This window comes from Chelonia mydas, chromosome 4 (assembly GCF_015237465.2).
Source record: "Chelonia mydas isolate rCheMyd1 chromosome 4, rCheMyd1.pri.v2, whole genome shotgun sequence".
Lineage (NCBI taxonomy): Eukaryota > Metazoa > Chordata > Testudines > Cheloniidae > Chelonia > Chelonia mydas.
Window position 1 is genome coordinate 978,324 of NC_057852.1, and position 17,545 is coordinate 995,868.

The window sequence follows — 17,545 nt, forward strand, 5'->3', positions numbered from 1 at the left end:
CTTTGAGCAGGGCGGTCTGACGCCGGAAGCCCGGGCAGACCGTGGCCGGCCCCGCCCCCTTCCTGCCCCGGCCGCAGCCCGAGTCTGACCCCCAGTGGGGGGGGCTGGGGGCGCTCCGAGGCCCCGCCCCCGGTGGCTCCCCCTCCCCATCCCTGGGGGAGGGGTTTGGGGGACGAGGGGGGGCCGGCTCCGGGGGGGTTGTGGGGCGCCGGGAGGGGATTGGGGGTGGGGGGGTTTGTGGGGCGCTGGCTCTGGGTGCTCTGGGGCGGGAGCACCGGGGGAAGAAGAGGGGTGCTCAGCACCCACCGGGGTGACCAGCCATCAGGGGAGCAAGGGAGCCCAGCTCGCCTAGGGCGGGTGGGGGCAGGGCAGTTTCGGGGGGAGAGCCCCGACCCCGGCAGGAGATGCGGCGCTGAAGCCCCCCGCTGCCCGAGTAGCAGAAGCTGCAGGGCTGAAGCCCCGACGCCCCCCTGTGCAGAGCTGGCCTGAGCCCCTCTCTCCCGTTCCCCCTGTGTGGGGCTGGCCTGAGCCCCTCTCTCCCGTTCCCCCCTGTGCGGGGCTGGCCTGAGCCCCTCTGTCCCGTTCCCCCCTGTGTGGGGCTGGCCTGAGCCCCTCTCTCCCGTTCCCCCTGTGCATTCCCCCTGTGTGGGGCTGGCCTGAGCCCCTCTGTCCCGTTCCCCCCCTGTGTGGGGCTAGCCTGAGCCCCTCTCTCCCGTTCCCCCCTGTACAGAGCTGGCCTGAGCCCCTCTCTCCCGTTCCCCCTGTGTGGGGCTGGCCTGAGCCCCTCTGTCCCGTTCCCCCCTGTGCATTCCCCCTGTGTGGGGCTGGCCTGAGCCCCTCTGTCCCGTTCCCCCCTGTGCATTCCCCCTGTGTGGGGCTGGCCTGAGCCCCTCTGTCCCGTTCCCCCCTGTGCATTCCCCCTGTGTGGGGCTGGCCTGAGCCCCTATGTCCCGTTCCCCCTGTGTGGGGCTGGCCTGAGCCCCTCTCTCCCGTTCCCCCCTGTGCATTCCCCCTGTGTGGGGCTGGCCTGAGCCCCTCTGTCCCGTTCCCCCTGTGAGGGGCTGGCTCTCACTCTCAGGCTGTGGAGAAATTCAGCCCCAATCTACCCACCTTGGTGTCTCCGTTTCCCCCTCATCACACAGCCATGACTGGATTGTGCCTCGGAGGCAGGGTCAGTATTAGCCCCAGGTGGGATCTAGGGTACACGGAGGTGAAGTGACTTTCCCAAGGCTAAGCAGGGAGTCTGTGGCAGAGCAGAGAACCAGACCCAGCACGCCCGAGCCCCCAGGCCTGTGACTGAACCACTGGGCGACCTTCTAACCCAGAGCCTCCGCTGCGCTTTGAGTGTGTGGGTGGGCCAGGCCCTAGACCGAGCCAGCAGGAGGGGGCATGGGGAAAGGCACATGGGTGGGAAGCAAGAAGGGGAAACATCAGGAAGGGGAGCAAAAACTTGGAGAAGAAAGAAGAGAGGGGCAGGGGCAGGGGGAGGAGAAAGACTCCCCATGGCTTGTCCCTCGCAGCTGCCACCTTCCCACAGCCGTCACTGGCCCACAGCTGCCAGAGGGGCCCCAGGCAGGTGTGAAGTGGAGCGAACCTCACGTCTTTCCACTGGGCTGTTAGTGAAGACACCTGGAGCTGAGTGTAATCATTTTAAAACCCTGTAACTCCTGATCATGTCCTTACGTAGTTCGTTACTATTTTAATGATGGCATTAAGAACCCAATGACAATAATCAGTAGACTATGAAAAGTGCATAAATAGGCTGAAAACTGGCAGTTGGGGGGAGGCAGGAAGGGGGCAGGAAGGAGTGAGTGGGAGACCCCCAGGGGAGGGGAACCAGGGGGCGGGGCAGAAAGGGGTGGGGTGAGTTGGGGCTGGGGCCTTGGGGGAGGGGGCGGAGCCGGGATGGGGCACCCACTGGCAAAACCAAAGACAGCATCTATGCTACACCTGACGTCCGGTTACCAACTTTCTGCACAAAAGCGCACGCCCTAGCCCCGCCCCTTCCCCTCAGGTCCTGCCCCGCCCCTTCCCCAAGGCCCCGCCCCCAGTTCACTCCATTCCCCTCCCTCGGTGGCTCGCTCTCCCCCACCCTCACTCGCTATCACTGGGCTGGGGTAGGGGGGTGGGATGCAGGAGGGGGTGAGGGCTCTGGGGTGGGGCCAGAAATGAGGGGTTCAGGGTGCGAGACGGGGCTCCAGGCTGTGGCGGGGGTGCAGGAGGGTTGAGCGCTCCGGTTGTGTGTGTGGCCTTCCCCTTTCCCTTAGCCATGTGTTTGCCTCCCCTCCTCCCCCACCCGGGCCAGCATGCACAAGGCCTTGCTGACGGGTCACCCGGCTCTCCACTGACAACTCGGGGTCTGGTGTCCTCTGGCCCTGAGACCCCACAATAACTCCAAGGTTATTTCTAACGCGTTAAAGCCGAACTTGTGCTGAGATGAACACATCCCTCGTGGGTGTGGGGTTTTACAATATGAACTGGCTCTGCGTGTGGGTACAGTGCATGGGTCTGAGTGAGACCCACACACCAACATGGCTGAAACACACAACTCCCCATCCTGGGGGTTTCCATCCCCCTCATTCCTCCCACGGGGGCCTGGCCCGTCTCCTGTACGGCCAGAGACCTGAGGGCCAGCAGTCGGGGTGTTGGGAGAGGGTCTGTTTTCTGTGGCTAGTGACTGCCCCAGAGTCACTCCCACCAGCCCCGATTGCCTTGCGCGGCAGCTGCCGTCCTCTGAAGACTGGCTGGGGATTCGACTAGGAAGAGGCACCTGGGAGCTGGAGTGACCACGGGTCAGACACTGCAACATTGGAGCCAGAACATCCAGGTCTAGATTTTCAGGCCAGTCAGGACAACAAAATAATCCAGTGTGACCCCCAAACACATGACACCCAGCTGATCCGGGCAAGTGACTTGTGCCCCATGCCACAGAGGACGGCAAAAACTCCAACATCCCTGCCAATCTGACCTGGGGAAATTCCTTCCGAACCCCCAAAAATGGAGATCAGTGAGACCCTGAGCATGTGAGCAAGGCCCACCGGCCAAGCACCGGAGAGAAATCGTTTTCTATATCACCTGAGAGCACTTGCTTCAGCACCCCCTGCCCCCTCCTGCCACCTCCACGTGGAGTGGAGAATCCGTCATTGCCCTGGGTACCTTGTTCCAATGTTTAATCACCCGATTTCAAATGTGTCCCAGATTTCTAATGTTCGTTTCTCTGGCATGAACTTCCAGCCATTGGTTCTTGTTCTGCCTTTCGCTGCTCGGTTAAAGAGCCCTTTCGTACCAGGTTTCTCTTTGTGAGGGGATTGACGCACTGTCATCAAGTGACCTCTTGGTTTTCTTTGTGAGAAACGGAACAGATTCAGCTCTTGTCTCGCACTGAAAGGCAACTTTTCAGCTCCTGTTTTTTGTTTTTTTTTTTTGGGGGGGGGAGGGTTCTCTGCCCCCTGTCCAATTTTTCATTCTTCCTCTTAAAATGCGGCCAACACGACTGTATGCAAGATTCCGGTGTTGGTCTGACCATGGTGGTATACAGAGATATCTCTAGTGCCCTATTTCTAGTCACTATTCTCCTGTCTGTGCGTCCAAGGGTGGCCACAGCATCGCACGGGGATTTCATGCTGAGTTGTATGTCCATTATGACACCTAAATCCTTTACCGAGTCACAGAAGTCCGGCCTTCCTCCATCTTAAAGCTCAGTGTGTTTGAATGGACACAGCTTCCCAAGTCCTCCGTCACACACACAAGGGAATCCCCCACTCAGCCACCTTCACCTGCTGCTGGTCTCTTTTCTCTTTCTTTTTCTCCAGGATCTGCATGTGTCCTTCTGGGGGCAGTTCTCCTCCTCTCTTTGCCTGTGAGCAATGTGACCCCCCCTGGACAGACTGACCAACCCAGGATTCCTTCAGCCTGAAAGCAGAGGGGAGCCTTCACCCACTCCCTCTTTAGGGCTCCAGTCTCAGGACCTAAATTCCCTGCCACAGCCCAAAAATCCACACTGGGCCCCACTCCTCTCTCTGGCGATTTCCCTTCTCCCACAGACCTGTCTTGAGGACACAGCCCTGGGGCCAGGTGAGCAGAGCCCCTGAGATTTCCCTTCACAGTCTCTGAGGGTCAGGTCGGCCCGTTACACAGCTCGGTAATGTCGTCTTTTCTTCTCCTTTCAGAAATAAATTGTTGTATCTCTAGTCTCTTTAGACGACCCCCCGATTTGCTGCTTCCAATACTCTGCTGTACACACCAACACTGGACTGGGTGAGGAGCCTGGAGCCATCCTGCACTGGGTACGTGGGAGGCTTGTAGGATCAGACCCTAAAATAGCTTTGGAGGGAAATTCTAACCCCGCCTTCCCATCCCGACCTGTGCAGAGGAGCTTTCGACCCCAATCCCTGCCTGTCACTGCCCCACACCCACTCTGGCCCCCTTCCTGACGGCTGCCCTACTTCATTCTCTTCCTGCCATATTGATTGGGTCCACCAATAAGTTGCCAGTGAAAGACAGCTCCCTTCTCTCACTGTTAAAGGTCAGGTGGGCCAACTAGGGGCAGAAGCCCATGCTCCGTTGTCCTGCTGGGGAGCTCAAAATCAGGGACCCGCCTCAGGTAAAGGTGCCGATGCCCTCCCAGAAAACAAGCCACCCCTGCACAAAGGAGGAGGAAAGGGCCTGCCAAAGCCCGGGATTGAACCAGGGACTTTTAGATCTTCAGTCTAACGCTCTCCCAACTGAGCTACTTCGGCAGCTCCATGGCTCTCTTTTGGCCTGCTGCTTCTCTGTCCGGGATGTTTTTGTCAGCTGTGGCACACAAAAAGGACGTCGTTGTGAGCGGCCCATGATGGCAAGACTCGCTTTTGCCTGCCTTGCTCAGCTTGACTTGTTTCCTCACCCTGTTCCCGCCTTAGTTCCTGGGTTGACCTAGTGGTGGAAGGGGACGAGGGGCCAGTGGTGCAGGGAGGAAGTTGAGCTGGACCCTGAGCTACACTCGACCCTGGTGGCGAGAGTCTGGCCACCACTTGCCACCCCACCCTGTTGTCCTGGCTTCCCCTACTGGACGTCATTTAGGGAGGGAAGTGGGGCTTCTGCCTCCCCTCCCCGATTTTCACACCGCAGAGGAGTGTGAACAGGAGAACGAACGGCTGCGCCACACTCCCACCAGAGGAACCCAACACCCTTAGCTGTGGCTGAGTGAGAAGTGTCTGTTGGGTGACAGAGCTGTCCCCGAGGAGTGGGAACTGCAGCTGCCGCCTCCCCTTGGCTCCAGGCTGTGGGAAATGCTCATTGCCTGGCTGCATGGGCGGAAGCTGCTCCATACTCTGGAGAGCGTCTGTATTGGTCTGTCAACACCCCGTCTTCACTGAGCCAGTCTGATAAGGTCCCAAGTACCCCCTCTGGCTTGGCAGCTCTGAGACCCTCTCCCAGCCCTGAAGAAGAGCCCTGCCTGGCTCAAAAGCTTGTCTCTCTGCCCAGGAGAAGTAGTTGCTCCTATAACAGTCATTACCTCCCCCGCCCTGTCTCCCTGGGCATTCTGGGAACACGTGAGTGGCCACCTTCACAGCCTGGGTTGCCCCCAGCCCCTCCCATCTTCCCCTAACCCCAACCCCCAAAGGCACCCCACCTGCAAACCCTATGGAGTCTGGGGGCGGGGGGGGCGCAGGGCAGGGGAGGGGAAATCCCAGGGCCACAAGCTCAGTAACTGGGTGAGGCTGCCCCTGAGGTGGGTGGGGAGAGGGGAGTGAGCCAGTGCATCATGGGAGATGTAGGGTCTCCCCCACCTGCTGCAGGCCCCAGTGCATCATGGGAGATGTAGGGTCTCCCCCACCTGTTGCAGGCCCCAGTGCATCATGGGAGATGTCGGGTCTCCCCCACCTGCTGCAGGCCCCAGTGCATCATGGGAGATGTAGGGTCTCCCCCACCTGCTGCAGGCCCCAGTGCATCATGGGAGATGTAGGGTCTCCCCCACCTGCTGCAGGCCCCAGTATATCATGGGAGATGTAGGGTCTCCCCCACCTGCTGCAGGCCCCAGTGCATCATGGGAGATGTAGGGTCTCCCCCACCTGCTGCAGGCCCCAAGGGTCATGGGAGATGTCGGGTCTCCCCCACCTGCTGCAGGCCCCAAGGGTCATGGGAGATGTCGGGTCTCCCCCACCTGCTGCAGGCCCCAAGGGATCATGGGAGATGTAGGGTCTCCCCCACCTGCTGCAGGCCCCAAGGGATCATGGGAGATGTAGGGTCTCCCCCACCTGCTGCAGGCCCCAAGGGTCATGGGAGATGTAGGGTCTCCCCCACCTGCTGCAGGCCCCAGTGCATCATGGGAGATGTCGGGTCTCCCCCACCTGCTGCAGGCCCCAAGGGTCATGGGAGATGTCGGGTCTCCCCAACCTGCTGCAGGCCCCAGTGCATCATGGGAGATGTAGGGTCTCCCCCACCTGCTGCAGGCCCCAAGGGTCATGGGAGATGTGGTTTCTCCCCTGCCTCCATCTCCCGCCAGTCGCTGCCAGGCCCCGCCCCGCCTTCCCATCTCTCGGGCGTGGGGCCGGCGGGGCGAGGCCGGAAGCAGAAGCTGCCGTGACGCTGGGAAGGGCCCCCCCGGGGAGATGTTGTCTCCCCTCCGCCCCAGCCCCAGCGCGCTGCGGGGGGCGGGCTCCAGCCGGTGCAGTGCAGCAGGGACCCCCAGCCTTGCCCCTCCTGCCCACGCACTCCCCGGCTGGCCCGGGCCCCGTCTCCTGCCTGCGGCCCGGCCCAGCCCCTGCTCCACGCGCTCCCCAGCCAGGGAAATGGCGGGGCGCGCTCCGCCCGCTGGGGGTCCGTTAGCGCGATTCCCGGCAGAGGTCGCTGCCGAACCGGAAGTTCCCCGTCGGACTCGAAAGGAGCGGGCACCGGGGCACCGTACTTCCGCTCCCTGCCGCCGGTCTGTGCGCGCCTGGGCCCGCCCGCACTTCCGGTCAGTGCTCCTGGTGGGGCTCTAGGGGCGCTGCGGGCCGGGGAACGAGGCGGGAGGAGCCCGGGGCCCCCCACGCCCCAGCCAGGGCAGCCGTATCCGGGCCCTGCACCCAGGCCCTGCCGCTGCAGCCCGGCCCCACCAGGGGGCGACTCGCGGCGCCTCCGGCTGCGCTGCCTCCCTGCCCGGTCCCAGGGCTGGGGCGGGGCCGGCCCGGGACACCCAGTGCCCGAGTGCCCCGGGGCTCGCGCCCGCCCCCGGCCCCAGCGTGTCATGGCCCCGGGTCTGCCCCGAGCAGCGCGGAGTCCCTGACCCCCGACCCTGCAGCAGAGTCGCGTGTCTGGCGTGACGCTGCGGGCCCAGGACACGCCGCCTTCAGAGGGTGCGGGGAGTCGGGGTCCCGCGTTGGCACCCTCGGCAGGGCTGGCCGAGCCCCTCCGCAAGGCTTCTCCTTTGCGGGGTCCCGGGCCGGGGCGCCGTCACCCTGCAGCGCCAGCGGGGGAACCAGCCGAGAGCCCCTCACGGGCGGGCCGGGGGGCTTGACGAGCAGGAAGCCGCTTCACCGCCTCGCCCGGTTTGCTTTTCTTCGCCAAAGCTCGCAGCTGCTCTGTGAGGGCAGGAAATAGCTTGTGTCATTGTAAATCTACAAATATGTGATCAAAATCCTCCTTCTTTAGAATACTATGGATACTGACCCTTGCCATGAACATGAAGACGCTGGGTTTGGTGGTTCACGCTTCCTTCCTCCAGGGCCAGTGCAACCACTAGGCAAAGTAGGCAGCCGCCTAGGGCGCCAAGTGGTTGGGGGCGGCCAAAAGTGCGCTCCGGGGAGGCGGTGGAGCGGAGGTGAGCTGGGGCCGGGGGGCACGGGGAGGGCCACCTGCAGCAAGTACCTGGGGTGAGGGGGCAGCGCACAGGGAACCGCTCCCCACCCCAGCTCATCTCTGCTCCACCCCCTCCCCTGAGCACCGCCCTGCTCGGCTTCTCTCCCTCCCAGGCTTGCCTGCTAAACAGCTGGTTGGTGCCTCAGGCCTGGGAGGCAGGAGAAGCGGCAGCGGGGGCATGCTCGGGGAGGAGGCGGAGCAGAGGTGAGCTGGGGCAGGGAGCTGCTGCGGGGGGGCACCTCAGGGCGGAGGGGAGCTGCCGCAGGGCTTGGGGGCGGGCACAAGGGCGCAAAACATCCTTGCACTGGCCCTGCCTGCCTCCAGTAATAAAACTTTCAGGAAAACTCCAAATTATTAACCAATTGTTTATAAAATACATTTTATATTGAACTTGTTTTCAAGCAATAACCAAATCTCTCTGATCTTTATCCATTTCAAACAGTAATTATCCCATTTTTCCCTAGCTTCCAATGTGGGGCTTCAAATAGATCTTTGAATTAAAAAGCTCGTCTAACAATTGTGTAACTGTATCAAGTGTCAGAGTAGCAGCTGTGTTAGTCTGTATTCGCAAAAAGAAAAGGAGGACTTGTGGCACCTCAGAGACTAACCCATTTATTTGAGCATAAGCTTTCGTGAGCTACAGCTCACTTCATCGGATGCATAAAAGTGGAAAATGCAGTGAGGATGTTTTTATACACACAGACCATAAAAAAATGGGTGTTTATCACTTCAAAAGGTTTTCTCTCCCCCCACCCCACTCTCCTGCTGGTAATAGCTTATCTAAGAGATCACTCTCCTTACAATGTGTATGATAATCAAGGTGGGCCATTTCCAGCACAAATCCAGGGTTTAACAAGAACATCTGAGGAACTGGGGGGGGGGGGGGGGGGGGGGAGAGGAAAAAACAAGGGGAAATAGGTTACCTTGCATAATGGGAGTGGCTAAGTCATTATGTAAGGTAACCTATTTCCCCTTGTTTTTTCTCCCCCCCCCCCCCCCGGCCTCCTTTTCTTTTTGTATCAAGTGTGTTTCTCTTTAGAGGAGCTTCAACCTTTTGATCTAGGGGGATGACTGAAGCTGATCATTGTAGTGCTACATTCACTGTCTGTTCATTGACCTTCCACAATATCATTGCTTCAATACTATTGGGCCCATCCTTGCAGATTGTTGGACATGGAAGTGCTGTTCCCCACATGTAGGCTCAGACCCACAGCTGGAAAAATTAAGTTTCATAGGAGACAAGTTTGGCTTTCCTTCCCAGGTGAGTAAGAGTCAAGGAGGCCATGTGACTAGCTCAGGAGAGACCTGGGGAAATAAGGGAGGATGGGATGGGCTCCTGGGGTTGTCCCTCGGGAAGGGAGCTCAGGTGGGATCCTAACTTCAGTTAAGTGGGTTTTAGGCAGGGCAGGTTCCTGAGAAGCGGTAGCTGGAGTGTGGAAGTAGCTGCAGGGAGCAAGATTGGCTCTTGCAGGAAGGGAAAGAAGAGAAGCCCTCCCTGAGAAGGAGACCTGGGGGCTCCAGATACCAGGAGAGAGACTGAACTGAAGCCAGCTCTGGGAAGGAGGGCTGGGGACTCTTGACTCAAGCAAAGAAGTGTGTGTGAATTCTGCAGGAAAGGCAGATGCTCAGGGTTGAGAGTCTGTGCTCAGCTTGGGACTAAGGTGGAGAAGCTGCAGGATTTATTAAAATGGACAGCAGAAGGGGAAAGCTTTGCTTAGTTATCTGATTTGTGAGGACTTGTTAAAGGGCCCTGAGCAGAAAGGGAAACTGAGGCAGGGCTCTGCAGATCCACCCCAGGTCACTAGAGGCTGCTACAGGCTGGGTTACTAGAAAAAGGTTGCTGATCGACTGTGGCTCCAGGCAGCGATAACTTGCCAATGGATGGGGGGAGCTGTTGATCCCCAAGACAGATAGTAATGTGTCTTCCCCAGCACAGGTCTGGATCCAGGAATGTGTCCACTGGCTCTGAGTTAATTTCCACCTTCTCCCCACTGTCTCTTCTCTATTCTGCTGGAGAACACAGGCTCTCCTTCTCTGCCTTGTACTGTCTCCCTTCATAGGACATGGGCAGATTTGCATCCTAACAGGCTTGTGAACATAAGAATGGCCATACTGGATCAGACCAAAGGTCCCTCTAGCCCAGTATCCTGTTTTCCGACAGTGGCCAATGCCAGGTGCCCCAGAGGGAATGAACAGAAGAGGTAGTCATCAAGTGATCCATCCCCTGTTGTTCATTCCCAGCTCCTGGCAAACAGAGGCTACGGACACCATCCCTGCCCATCCTGGCTAATAGCCATTGATGGACCTATCCTCCATGAACTTATCTCGTTCTTTTTTGAACCCTGTCATAGTCTTGGCCTTCACAACATCCTCTGGCAAGGAGTTCCACCAGTTGAATGTACATTGTGTGAAGAAATACTTCCTTTTGTTTGTTTTAAACCTGCTGCCTGTTAATTTCATTTGGTGACCCCTAGTCCTTGTGTTATGAGAAGAAGTAAATAACACTTCCTTATTTACTTTTCTTGTTATTTCCTGACTTCTTTATTCATTTCCTTTTCCTTGTTTCCCAGCAGATTGACTAGACAGGAGATTCGAGTGTTAGCAGGGGGACCTGACAGGCTCTTTATTTTCTGATTTCTTTCTGAAGCATTGGACTTTCTAGGGCACAGTCACATTCTGGATGCTCATGTAAATGTAACGCCTAGTGCTCAGCTTTAATTCTGTTTCTTAGCTATTTTGGGAAATCGATCTTTGGTCTGACAGGTAGGATCCCTGCATTAGGAGATGGCCAATGAATAAGACCAGAAACCTTGGAAATTAAATGGAACCTGAAGTCCACAGAAGACCCCGGAAGGCCCTTGGGGAGTGGGGTGCAAGTTGAGGAAGACTTCCCTCACCTCTCAACTCTTGTTTCCTGTATTGAGCACAAAAGTTGGGAATCACCTCAGGATAGGGTATCCCATAGGTGTGCAGTGGTTAGACAAGAAACAGCAAGGAACTGGACTGGTATGGAGTGAAACTGTATCTTCTGTAGGCCAGAAGACTGTACGCTTGAGAGAGTTCTGTGGGAAGGAGCAGAAAAGAGCACTGGGGCTGTGGGATAGCGCGTGCATAGGCTTTCTTTGCCCTGTTTTGCTGTAATAGTTAACAGAGAGAGATTGCCAGTCACAGCTCAGTGGGTGGGTTTATGCAAATTAGGAGTGTACAGGGAAACCAGCGAGAGGAAGGAGGCTGAAAGACTTCTTCTCTGTCTTTGAACAGAATTGTGTGTTAAGGGTTCTTGCTTTGAATTCTTCCACTGGAGTCATTTTGGGGAAGTGATCCTCATGTAGAGTTACCTAGTTATCAAAGTCTTGTGAATGGTGTTTGGGTTGTGTCTGGGAGCTTGTCATGGTGAGGTAGAAAGCAGTGGGCACAGAAGGGCTGCATAGCGTCCGAGAGTCTCAGTATTGCTTCTTGACGCTAAGATCAAAGTGTAGTGTCCTTATCAGTTTAATCTTTGATATGTTCTCTATTTGAGAATGGTGTATTAAATTGATTTTTGAAACAGGGGGATGGAATAGGAGCTTGCTCTGTCCACCTCACGCATCGTCCTGGTATTGCAGTATCTCCAGGAATAGTGCAGTTCCTTCTGGGGAGAATCTTCTGGTTAGAAAAGCAGAAGGAGTTTTACTGTGAAGATACTGATTTGGTAAGGTTTGTTTTAAAGTAGTTGAAAAATCTGGACTCTTTAGTACTCTAATTTCTTCATGACAACATATTGTTAAAGTTTCTTGGGAGTGTTTTCTGAGTCTATAGATGTGAGTTTCTTTGTTTTGCTAGAAAATTGTTTTAAAAGCTGATTTTCTTTCTGCTGTGAGTCTTTTCAACAGTATGAGGGACAAATGCTTTCCAGACTGAGGGTCTGTTGGGGAGATGGTTGGTTGGGTTTTGTGAGGGGGGTAGATTGGTAATATTTGAGGTCACACACGTATCAATAACTGCCTGAGTTACATAGACTTCTTCCCACCCAGCCCACGTTCCATGTATCGTGACTGAGCCCCCCCCCCCACCATCTCAGGGCGGGAGCCTGAAGCCCGAGCCCCACCGCACCTGGGAAGTGGGGAACTCCCACTGGCTGCCTGCTCCTGCAGGGTTGATGACTCCGGAAGAGGGTAGGGACCAACCCCCTCAGGCAGCCCCCGGGGACGAGCCATGGCTTTGCTGCTCCTGACTCAGTTACAGCCCAGGAGGCCGTGGCCTCAATAAAAGCCCCAGGTGGCCACATTTGAGAAACTCGGAGGCCTCACAGTAAACAAATCCCTGCAGGTTTGTCACACCCTGTCCCCAACCCCTTCCCCACCCTGGGGATTTCCTGCCCCCTCCCACATCCAGACCACCCTTCCTGAACTCCCACCTCCTGCGTATTTACTGCCCTTTCTCCCCCCAGAGGGAACCCCCCAGCAATGCCCTGACACGCCCGACCTCAACTGGCTCCAATTCAGCCATTTCCTTTCCCTGGTCCCTGGGAGGAGGGAACGAGCTGGAGCAAAATGTGGATGTTACACTGCAGCCTGGTAGGGCAAGAAGGGTAACTGAGAACATGTCAGAACAGGAAATAATTTCATAGCACAATTCCCTGCACACGGATGGTCTAGACTGTCCTGCTTGAGACAGAAACATTCAAAACTAGGGCTGTCAATTCATCGCAGTTAACTTACGCAATTAACTTTAAAAAAATCACGATTAATCTCAGTTTTAATCGCACTGCTAAACAATAGATACCAATTTAAATTTATTATATTTTTGATTTTCTACGTTTTCAAATATATTGATTTCAATTACAACAGAGAATACAAAGTGCTCACGATACGTTATTTTATTACAAACATTTACACTGTAAAAATATAAAGTACTGTAGTGCGATCTCTTTATCATTAACGTGCAAATTACATATGTAGATTTTTTTGGTTGCATAACTGCACTCAAAACGAAAACAATGTAAAACTTTCCAGCCTACAAGTCCAGTCAGTCCTACTTCTTGTTCAGTCAATCATTAAGACAAACAAGTTTGTTTACATTTACTGGAGACAATGCTGCCTGCTTCTTATACATGTCACCTGAAAGTGAGAACAGGCTTTCTCATGGCACTTTTGTAGCCAGTGTTGCAAGGTATTAATGTGCCAGCTATGCTAACATCCATATGCCTTCGTACTTCGACCACCATTCCAGAGGACATGCTGGCATGCTGATGACGCTAGTTAAAAAAATAATTAATTTAATTGGTGACTGAAGACCTTGATGTAGAACTGTATGTCTCCTGCTCCATGGTTTTATCCGCATTCTGCCACATATTTCATTTTATGGCGGTCTTGGGTGATGACCCAGCACATGTTGTTCAGTTTCAGAACACTTTTACTACAAATGTGACAAAACGCAAAGAAGGTACAACGTGAGATTTCTAGAGATAGCTACAGCACTCCACCCAAGGTTTAAGAATCTGAGGTGCCTTCTAAACCCTGAGAGGGACGAAGTGTGAAACGTTGTCAGAAGTTTTATTTTAAAAAAAGAAAAAAGTTTATGGCTTGCAAAAATGGATGGCTTAAGTGCCCACACTTGTGTCGCTACGAAGGCATTTTTGCGAGCCCCGGTGTAAAAAGTCAGACTTAGCTTGGAACTGTACATCCAGATAGTCTAGTAAAGGACTCTAATCTACTGTGTGGACCTGGATACGCAATTTAGCTTCTTTGGGCCAAATTCTACATTGATTTACAATCCATACAATCCCAATAGTGCCAATTGTATGTGGTGTAAATCAAGGCAGACCTTGGTCCTCTATCACTCAGTGTCCAAAGTTGTAAAATTTGGGGAGGGATAGCTCAGTGGTTTAAGCTTTGGCCTGCTAAACCCAGGGTTGTGAGTTCAATCCTTGAGGGGGCAGAGGTTAGGGGTGCAGAGGTTAGGGGTGCAGGAGAAGGCAGGGGTTAGCGGTGCCTGAGGGGGGCAGAGGATTAGGGGTGCAGAGATTAGGGGTGCAGGAGGAGGCAGGGGTTGGGGTGAAGGAGGCAGGGGTTAGGGGCACAGGAGGGGAGCACAGGGTTAGGGGTCCAGAGGTTAGGGGTGCAGGAGGAGTCAGGAGTTAGCGGTGCCGGAGGGGGGCGCAGGGTTAGGGGAGCAGGAGGGGGGTGCAGGGTTAGGGGTGCAGGGGTTGGGGGAGGGTTCAGGGTGAACAGTGCAGGGATTAGAAGCACGGGAGGGGGGGCAGGGTTAGGGGTGCAGAGGTTAGGGGTGGGGGGAGGGCGCAGGGTGAAGAGTGCAGGGATTAGAAGCACGGGGGCAGTGCAGGGGCATTCCTGTGCCCCAACCCCACAGGAGATTGACCCACGTTTAAGGAACAGACCTGTAGACTAGAGGTGACAAAACCTGCATCATCTAGTTGCTGCCCAGCCTGATACAGTTGAGAGTTTAGACTGGGCGCTTCCAGAAAGCCAGCGGAAGGCAAGTTGCCACGATAGGCGCCCTATTAGAGTCCCACCGGGAACAGCGAGCAGAAGTTAAGATGCTCCGATAAGCGCTCTATTAGAGTCCCACCGGGACTGCATGCATCCGATGCAGTGAGCTGTAGCTCACGAAAGCTTATGCTCAAATAAATGGGTTAGTCTCTGAGGTGCCACAAGTCCTCCTGTTCTTTTCGCGGATACAGACTAACGCGCTGCTCCTCTGAAACCCACCAGGAACCGTGAGCGGAAGTTAAGCTGCCTCCTGTTCTATCACTGATGGGGTGGGGTGGTGGCAGGGACGAGGGGCATTGAGAATGGGGGTGCCGGACAGGCTCTGGGATGTGGGGTTCCCTGCTGCAGCTCCGCAGGCTGGAGCCTGCACCTCCCATGACACGCAGGGGCTGGCGCAGGGCACGGCATGGCAGGGAGACGACATCTCCCCTAATGGTGGGGCCCTTTCACAGCAAGGGCTGCATCTCCCCTTGGTAGCACAGACCCACCTACTCTTCCTGCTTTCTCCTGACAACAGCACCACCTTTCCCGGCCCTGCCTCATGGCAACTTCTGCTTCCAGACTCGCACCGGAAATGGGAAGGCCGGGCCGGGCCTGGCACTGGCTATCAGGAAATGCAGGCTGGAGACACTGCCATGGGACCCACCGCGGCTCAGGGGAGATAGAGCCCGGGGCAGATGCTACATCTCCCACCGTGCATTGCTTCATTCTTCTCTCCCCGCTTCTCATTGCAGGGGGAGCCTCAACCCCGTTGCTCAGTTTGTGGCCCCAGGATTTCCCCTCCCCTCCTTGGAGCAGGCCACCCCGCAGGCTCCATTGGGTTTTGGGGTGCGGTGCCCCCCCTCACCCCGGATGGGGGTCCAGGGGAGGTTTGGCAGGTGAAGGGACCTGGGGAAGGGGTTGCCTGAAGGAGTTTTGGAGAGCAATAGCGAAGGGGAAGTTGGACACTTGCAGAACACAAGGCAGGTGAGGTAATACCAGGCCACTGCCGTACATAGTCATCAGATGTGTGAGCCTGGCTAGCTCAGTTGGTAGAGCATCAGACTTTTAATCTGAGGGTCCAGGGTTCAAGTCCCTGGTCAGGTGTTGAACTATTCCCCAAGATCATAAAAGTTTCTCTTTAGCGTCCTTCTGGGTGTCTTTTCGGTGGGAGGCATAGCTCAATGGTTTGAGCATTGGCCTGCTAAACCCAGGGTTGTGAGTTCAATCCTTGAGGGGGCCATTTAGGGATATGGGGCAAAAATTGGGGATTGGTCCTGCTTGGAGCAGGGGGTTGGACTAGATGACCTCCTGAGGTCCCTTCCAACCCTGGTATTCTATGACGTCAGACTGTGCACTGTCTTAGCTGGCCACCACAGGTTACTGCCCCAGGATATGAGGTACACACAGGCTACTACTCAAACTGGGCACCAGGGGTCACTGCAGCAATGGCTGGGGGGATACATGCAGGGCACCGCCACACCTGGCCACCAGGAGTCACTGCTGCGATGGTGCGGGGGGAGGAATGATAAACAGGCCACTGCCTGAAGTGGCCACTACCACAATGGGGTGTCTGTTGCGGGAGGGAGATACCAATAGGGCACTGCCACACGAGGCCACCACGGGGAGGTCACTGCTCCAATTAGTACATACATACATCAGGTAGTGCCCCAACTGGCCAACAGGGGGCACTACCTTGGGGGGGCAGGGAGAGAAGAGGAAATCAAAGGCCACTGCCTCACTTAGCCACCAGCAGTCACAACCCAAATAGGGGGCAGACACACACAGGGCGCTGCCCCACCTGACCAGCAGGGGTCACTGCCCCAATTGGGGGATATACAGAGGGTATTGCCCCATGTGGATGCCAAGGATTAGTGCCTGCCATACCTGGCCACAGAGGGGGTAGGTGGCTACACACAGGAAACTGCCCCACTTGGCCACCAGTGCACATCCCTAGTGGGGGAGTGATGCTCACTGCGACAAGGGGGTTGGAGGATACCCAGGGTACCGCCTAACACGGCCACCCAGGCACCCTGCCACCTTGGGGGAGGTGAACAACACACCTAGGGCACTGACTCTTCTGGCTACCAGTGGTCACTGGACAAATGCAGGAGTTCGGGGGAGTAAATACACACAGAGGACTGCCCCATCTGGCTGATGAGAGTGGGACACGCAGAGGACATTGCCCTAATGGCTGATATACATACAGTACCCTGCCTCACCTACCCACCAGCGCTCACCGTCGCAATGGTAGTGGTGGGGTCACATAGGCACTTGCCCTCAGTGACCACCAGAGGTCGCTGCAGCAATGAGAGGGGGGATACATGCCAGGCATTGCCGCACCTGGCCACCAGGAGTCACTGCTCCAACAAGAAGGCACCTACAGGGCACTCCCGTGCCTGGCCAGCAGGGGTCACTATCACAGTGCTGGGGGGGAGATACACATAGGGCACTATCCCACCTGGCCAGCAGGGGTCAGTGCCCCAACAGGAGCGATATTCACCATGCACTGCCCCACCTGGGCACCAGGGGGCCCTGCACCCTGACACCAACCCACACATACCCCTGGTGAGCAGGTGTGTGCCTGTGTGTTACTCTGCACTTTAAGGAATGAGGAAAAGGTTAATTTTAATTAAATTTCTGATGGCGAAAGCTCTGAGTTACAACCCTCACCTTGCTGAGCACCTGCCCATAGCCAGAGCAGTGTCCCCGATGACAGCAGAGACCCCAGAACAGAGACCCAAAAGGGGAAGCAGCTCTTAGGGGAAGCAATGACAGACTCTGGAGAAGGGTTCTGGGGAGGCAGAGAAACACCAACTAACTGCAGAGGGGAAAATCATAATCTATCAGAGAAAAGAACTGACTCCGCGAGGACATCACACCAACTCCAGCCAGGCTGGGATACCAGCAATTCGGGGCTGGAGCAGCTCCAGCTAGAGGCTGGGCAGAGGCAGGTGACCTCAGTCTCTCTGCCGAGCAGGCTGCTTTGGGTGGAAGGAGGGACAAGGAGCCCCCCCGGCCAGGGTCTTGCTGCCCAAGGAGGGGGAGATCTGGGGCAGTCTTTGGAGGAGCTGGTTCAGCAGCCGTGAGCCCGCTGGCTTGTCCAGGCCTGAGCTCTCCAGCAGCACCCTGTGCACAGGTGTACGCACGGGATGGAGGCACCAGTGTAACGCTACAGGGCCTGACTCTGCTGAGTGCTGCCTGCAAGAGACGGGGCAGAGTCCAGGGCAGATGCGGGCAGGAGATGACAGGGT

At 56.3% G+C, this 17,545-nt stretch overlaps 1 protein-coding gene, 2 long non-coding RNA genes and 3 other non-coding genes across 8 annotated transcripts in view; 4 read left to right on the plus strand and 2 right to left on the minus strand.

The window, feature by feature from the left end:
- LOC122465616 overlaps window positions 1-7,361 on the minus strand; it is an 8,862-nt gene extending 1,501 nt beyond the window's left edge. The window contains exons 1-2 of the long non-coding RNA XR_006290593.1: window positions 7,350-7,361; window positions 1,150-1,159 (exon numbers count right to left, since the gene is read on the minus strand). This is a non-coding gene — a long non-coding RNA (uncharacterized LOC122465616). The remainder of the gene's footprint in view (window positions 1-1,149; window positions 1,160-7,349) is intronic.
- The window catches only part of LOC102930774 (class I histocompatibility antigen, F10 alpha chain), a 1,343,638-nt gene that overhangs the window by 661,394 nt on the left and 664,699 nt on the right, over window positions 1-17,545 (plus strand). The gene's annotated exons all lie outside the window — the stretch shown is intronic.
- Window positions 1-17,545, plus strand: part of LOC119566044 — a 109,688-nt gene that overhangs the window by 90,256 nt on the left and 1,887 nt on the right. The gene's annotated exons all lie outside the window — the stretch shown is intronic.
- On the minus strand, window positions 4,667-4,739 carry TRNAF-GAA. The gene has a single exon. It is a non-coding gene; the product is annotated as a tRNA-Phe (tRNA).
- Window positions 11,270-11,451, plus strand: LOC119566181. The gene has a single exon (XR_005225284.1). It is a non-coding gene; the product is annotated as a U2 spliceosomal RNA (small nuclear RNA).
- On the plus strand, window positions 15,326-15,398 carry TRNAK-UUU. The gene has a single exon. It is a non-coding gene; the product is annotated as a tRNA-Lys (tRNA).